Genomic DNA, 6,954 nt, shown 5'->3' with positions numbered 1-6,954 from the left:
TAGTGACCTTGTGTGTGTGTGGAGGGTGCTCTTTGCTTTGTCTTGAACACTCGTCATCTACTCTTTCCCTTTCTTCTCTGTCCCTAGTTAATATGTTTTTTTTCCCTTAAGTATTCATGTTTCAGGCCATATTTTACGTACATTTCACTTGAGCTATAGAACATAATAGGGATGATATGTCCAGCTCTCTGCACGCCAGTCTCTTTGTCCAGCCATCCATCCAGGTGCATTTGATAAAGCCAAGAACAGGAGTCAGGGGCAGAAGTAGTGGGGTGGCAGGAAAGTCAGGCCTGACCAACTTGAATATGATCAGCAGCTGCAAGTCAATGCAGCAATGATCCCAACCAATTTTCTAATTCAGGGGTAGTCAATTCCGGTCCCGAGAGCCACAGGCAGGTCAGGTTTTCAGGATATTCACAATAAATATGCATGAGATAGATTTGCATCTCAAGGAGGCAGTGCATGCAAATCCATCTCATACATTTCCATTCCATTGTGAATATCCTGAAAACCTGACCTGCCTGTGGCTCTCGAGGACCAGAATTGCGTTCCCCTGTTCTAATTCAACCCTATGTGACTTTTCTGAAACTATTTCCCTCTTAACCCTTGGTTTCCCATCTCTATACTACTTCACCCACCATCCTCCTCCCTCTGCCCTCCCAAGCTCCCTATCAAAATCATTCAACTGACCCGCATTGGTAACAAAATTCATGGAGAGTCATCAAAATAAAGTTTATAAAAATACTCAGAGATATGGAACTAGGCACCAACTTATTCACTCAATATCAGAACCCTATATGAAAAAAGATCTATACTCTGCAACACTACAAGGCCTTAATCATATACACATTATCATCCATGCAGTACACCAACCACATAAGGGAAACACAACAAGGAAAAGAAAAGAAAAAGAAGTGTGCCAGTAGCGATTGGTGAAGTGGTGTGAGAGCTTGAGGAGCATGGTGGGTCTGGAGCATTCGGATGTTAAGCAGTGGAATTATCACCCCTGACGCAGCGATACGATGCGAAACGGAGGGTTCCCCATTGGGTGTAGTGGCTACCTGGCTTTGGTGAAACAGCCAGTAGCAGCTAAGTTTTTTTCTTGCTTTTGCATCTGATGTTATGAGCTGGACCGTAGTGCTTTCTGCATGATCTACCCACTGATATCATCATCTTTTTTTTGGAGGTGTGCTAACTGATACTGCTTTGCAGGCTACTATAGTTGTTTTTTTCTCATAGACATTTTTTGCTTTCATGCAGGAGAAGTGATTGAAGGAGTGGAGTTTTTTGGGAAAATGAAGCAGAACTGAGGCCTTTTTCTCCACTTCTTTTTCTTTTTTTGTTTTCTTTTCCTTGTGTTTCCCTTATGTGGTTGGTGTGCTGCATGGATGATAATGTGTATATAATTAAGGCCTTGTAGTGTTGCAGAGTATAGATCTTTTTTCATATAGGGTTCTGATATTGAGTGAATAAGTTGGTATGAACTGACCCTGATCCTTAAGTATAGCGATTTAGTGGCTCCAATAGGCACCCCAGGGTCCAGGTAAAATAAGGCCACTTCTGTCCATCCACTACCTATCTCTGTACTGGATTTATGAGATGCCAGTGTGGGCTCAAATCCCACATACTTTTCCAGCCAGCTATATGGCCCTACTCTAGCTCATGCCACTGTTATTCTAATCGGGTCTCCTCCTCTGATGTGTGTCTTACCATACCCTCAATAATGTGCTCCCTCTGATTTTCATTCCAGTGCCATTCTTACTCACTCTGTGCCCCCCTCCTGTCCTGAAGCAAGCATACCTCTCTTCACATTTCCATGGCCTCTTTCATTCCCCAATACTCTTAAGAAAGCCCTGCCACTAGATTTGCCTGGTTTCATGCCTCACCTTGTCCCATTTCTCTACAATTCCTATGCCTACCAATCTCCTCTGTAGAATCACAATATCCCATCAAGGTACTCCACTCTCATTCATGTATCCTTCCTCTTCTATTGCTCCTTCTCTCAACTCCACAATTCTACCTCCAATCTACCTCTCTGCTCTTTGAACTCCCACCTCTTCAGCCCTTCTAAAACCCACTTTCAATCCAATTTCACATAGGGATGTAACCATCAACTTTTCTCATTCCTTACAGTTCCTCTGTTGGCTGTACACGTTTCCTGAATTGCACCATCGAGCTGCCAACTTCTAACACTGAACTTGCTGAGATAGCAAAGAACAGGACTGAAGGAATTAAGATGAGGGAGGCTATGTATCAGGAAACATATTATGCATCTCTAGGACTTCTACTTTTATATCAGCCTTAATCCCCCATTCCCTCTTGCTTTGCCCAACAGTGGCCCTCCAATCTGCAACCACTTTGGCCATGAAAAAGTCACATGGCTTCTCCTCCATCTCCAATATACCCAAACAGGAGATGCTACCTCGTCACAGTAGAACATAAGGAAACAGAGAAGACAACCAGTGGTGCTCAAAGTCTTTATTTTCAATCAGCACCCAACACATACGTATTTTGGCCGTGAGGCCTGCCTCAGGGGTCTGATTCTTTAGCCCTTCGGGTAGGCGGTGCCAGGTTCGTGACAATGCTGATTAGTTTAAGCTGATTATATATTGATATTTTGTAGTATAACTTATTATTGTATCAAAGTTTAGCTATTTTTTTGTTTTATTGTTATGATATTGCAATCGCTTATAGGAATGTGGCTGCAGGAGAAGTATAGTCAAACAAAACAAAGGCAACTGGTAATACAATCTTTATTAACCAAGACTATACTTGCCTTTTTTTTTGTTTGTTCGACTGCCGTTTTTCGAAGGCGAGGTGTTCTTCTGTTTGTCTGCAGGAGAAGTATCAAATTTGACAGATAAATAATCAATTCAAAGCAATCTGAATAATAGAACCAGGTTAACCATTGGACCAGGTGAGATGCTGGAGATTAAGAGTGCCAAAATACACAGCCTCTAACACGTCTACAGCAGGCTGATGCTCAGAACTCCTAAGCTGTTCTGTATAGCAAAGGAGAATACCACAGGGGCAGCGCCAAAAAATAACTTCCCAGTGCTCAACACTAATAACATGCAAATCATATGTTTGCTATTAGTGATGAGCATTGGGAAGTTGTTTTTTCAGTAAGAAGGAATGTGTCTGGCTCATGCACACAAGAGCTGAGTGTAGGCAAAGCACCTGTACACATGTTCAGTCAAAGTGGGGAGCAGAGAGCCGGGAAGAGGACAGTCCCATAATATACTTCAACTTACACCTACCCTCTTCAGCTGTACATTTGTGACTCATCTCCCAGCAAGGTTCAGTTCATTCCCACTAACATTTCATCCCCACTAACATTTCATCCACTCAAGTATATTTAATGAGGAACTGAAACAATCCCCTAAAGCTGTGGCCGTTAAAACACATCCTGTCCTACCGCCAGCTCCAAAGCCTCATTTGTATAGCATCTGCATGCTATTTGCGCTGATCTTCAGTTCCTGCATTAGTGCCCTCTGAACATCCTGAAGACACGCTGGCTCTAATCCGGTGCTAATCACTTCTAGCGCTGGCGTTAAGTTCTGAAGATTGGCCTACTGGTTCACAGGTTAAAGCCTCTACTGCCTCCCCCCCCACCCCCCCGGGGGTCTGGTCTCTTCCTTTCTCCATTTCCTGCCCTGCAGGATCAGCACTGTTCTCTCAATTCTCCCACAGTCCTTTAACGTTTACATCAGTCACCAGCATCAGCACAACAGGTTGTCTTCAGCCAGCCCCTTGGTCTTTCCTCTGCCATGTCCCACCCATAGGAAATTGCATCAGACGAGGCAGGATGTGGAAGAAGGAAGACTCAAGGGTTGGCCAAAGGCATCTTGTCAGGCTCCTTCTGCAGCTAGCAACCAAAGTAAACCTTACTGGACTGAGTGGAAATGAGAGAAGTGAGGGAGCAGAGACACTGGACTGGGGTGGGGGGGGGGGAGATGCTGGCCCAAGGAAGGGAAAGATGCTGAGCCCATGGTTGAAGGAGGGGATGCTAGAAGTTTATGAAATAGGCAGGACACCACTATGCCTTGAACTATCTCTGCTGAATAAATCTGTATTTTTTTTGAGTGCCTGCCTATACAGTACATTCAAGTCAAATATTTGCAAATTGATATCGGGTTTCCATTTCATGTTGTTAAGTATTTGAAATACTGACGTGAATATAGTGCTATTTACTCTACAAAAATGTGTTTATTTAAATTAAAAGAAACTGTGGACAAATAAGTTTAAATATATCTGATTAGTTAAACAATTATATACAAATGTACATGGAGTATTTACACCAAATTTTCTAAACACAGTAACACTACAATTAAAACACTGTTATAGCAAATGGAAAATGTGATAGACTTTCATGTCAGTCTCAGCTGGAAAAGTTTAAGTATTCAAGTGCCTCCAGGCAAAGTGCCAAAATGAACTTGGCTGCATTTGCAAACAGTCCCTTCGGAATAGACCTTCCAGAAAAATATACCTTTTAAAGAAAAACAAACATTGGTGCCACTCATAACACCCTAAAATATACAGATTTGACAGCAATGTAGAGTGATGCATTCTCATATTGCATACACATAAGAATAGCCTCACTGGGTCAGACCAACGGTCCATCGAGCCCAATAATAACATTTCCTCATCTCCTATCTCACTTATAGTAGAAATGACGGGAATTGCTTTTCCTAAATTCCATCCTAAAATGGGTATTTTTTAATATGTATATTTTAATCAGGTAATTTTAGAGTTTTCACACATTAAATTCTATTGTACATATTTATAGATTTAGGTTATGCCTGAAAGTACAAGTGGGACAATTGTCAAGTAAATGTGCTCAGAGGTGGAGTTGGAATAGAGGTGGAACCACACTTTACTATTTTATTTACCCCCCCCCCCCTCTTGTATAAAACCGCACTAGCGGGGTTTTTTTTTTCGCTGATCATGGCAGTAACAACTCTAACGCTGATAGAATTCCTATGATCGTCGGAGCTGTTACCACCATGTCTTATATACCACTTCTATTCATACCCTTACTGGATCAGACCAATGGTCCATCTTGCCCAGTATCCCGTCTTCACGGAGGCCAATCCAAGTCACAAGTACCTAGCAAAAACCCAAATAGTAGCAGCATTTCCATGCCATCGATCCAGGGCAAGCAGTGGCTTCTCCCATGTCTGTCTCAACGGCAGTTTATAGACTTTTCCTCCAGGAACTTGTCCAAACCTTTTGTAAAACCAGCTACATTAACTGCTCTTATCACATCCTGTGGAAACACATCCCAGAGCTTAACTATTCTCTGAGTGAAAGAAAAATATTTCCTCCTATTCAAAGCGGTTTACATTCAGGTACTTTATGTATTTCTCTCTGTCCCGGTGGGCTCACAATCTCACTACAGTGCCTGGAGCACAAGGAGCGACGGGATTGAACCCGTAACCTCAGGGTGCTGAGGCAGGGGTTCTCCCCTCTTTTACAAAGCCATGCAGCAAAAGCCCTGAAGCCCTTTAAATCCCCATGGGCTTCAGGGCAGTTACCACAACAGCAGTCACCTTTGTAAAAGAGGGGGATATTTTGTAAAGTATTAGACATACCTTGTGTGTGTGTACATTTAGGCTTGCTCCCAAGCAGACAAATGTCAGCACCCATAATTTGGCTGCAATTTCTACAGGGTTTGTGCTAATATTTTAAAGAAATGTACGGAACAAAATTTTTCCATTATTTATGTTTCCAGTGTTGGTTGTCAGAATTTTTGGTTTTCTATTTTTCCCCCGTGTTTGATTCAGGGGTAATGTTAGCACATACTATTTGCAAAGATTGTGTACTCTTCCTTAAAAGTGTACAGTATTTGTGAACAGTGTACACTCTTTCTGAAGATTGCTCACTATGGGGTCTTTATAAAATCTTATAAAATTACCTAATTAGCTTTATGCCTAATTAACTTTATAAAATACTGGTGTACGTGCAAAAGAATGTGTGTACATTTAGCACTAAAACTGACGTCATGAGGGATGGTGTAAATGTTAGCACACACGTTTCACAAGTACATGGAAAAATGAAAGCTTTTTATAATCTGCACATGTAATTGTATGCTCCTATCCACACCCACAATGACAGTACACATCATGAGAGTTCTGTGCATACTTTCACACTATTTGGTATTTTTAAGTGGGCACTTGCATGTGTAGTTGGCTAAAATACTAGTTTATGTACATTCTAACATCTAAAACTAGGCATCTTGTTACTAAATTACCCCTTTATACAAATGTTCTATGAAGAAGCGTCTATTTGGAGCCTATTCCATAAAGAAAACTAGGTGCTATGAGGGAGTAAGGGGTTCTCTTTCACTAATGCTACCATTCCGCCTCCATACAGCAGGGGCCGTTAGCCCAAGAGTGATGGGGCTCCACAGATCAGCGCTGAGCCACATTAACAAGGCAACCCTACTGAGTCAAGGAGGCGGGACTCAGCAGGGAGGTGTTTATCTGCCCCAAAGTAGAATCATTCAGAGAGGTCCCTGAGGAAGAGGCTTCCCTGATCAGAGAAAGCTCAGAGTTAAAACACTTCCCTAGCCTTGGGTTGCTACAGAAACCTGAGAAGAAGTGGAATTGTAAGTGGGATTGGCCAGGTGAGACAACTGACTGCAGGGCTTAAGGTAAGCCAGAATTTTGTGATGAATAAACTGTTGGGGCATGGCAGAGATTGATCACAGCCATAGACTGGAGTTAGTAAGTATATGAAAACAAGAGAACTAGTCTGCTGGAATAAACCGATATCAAATGAAGTAAGAATTATGTTGAAACCCCTGCGTCTGAAGAAATTGTGAGAAATAAAGCTTTTGTTGTACTTTCCAACCGTATCTGCCTAGGTGTTTGTGTGAAGATGCAGGATTCCTGGAAAATCCAGCCAGGAATCTCTCACAGTGCCCGTTTTCCTTTATAGAATACTAGTGGA

The sequence above is a fragment of the Geotrypetes seraphini genome, chromosome 9, assembly GCF_902459505.1.
Source record: "Geotrypetes seraphini chromosome 9, aGeoSer1.1, whole genome shotgun sequence".
NCBI lineage: Eukaryota > Metazoa > Chordata > Amphibia > Gymnophiona > Dermophiidae > Geotrypetes > Geotrypetes seraphini.
The sequence above is the reverse complement of the archived record's forward strand: the minus strand, read 5'-3'. Positions refer to the sequence as shown.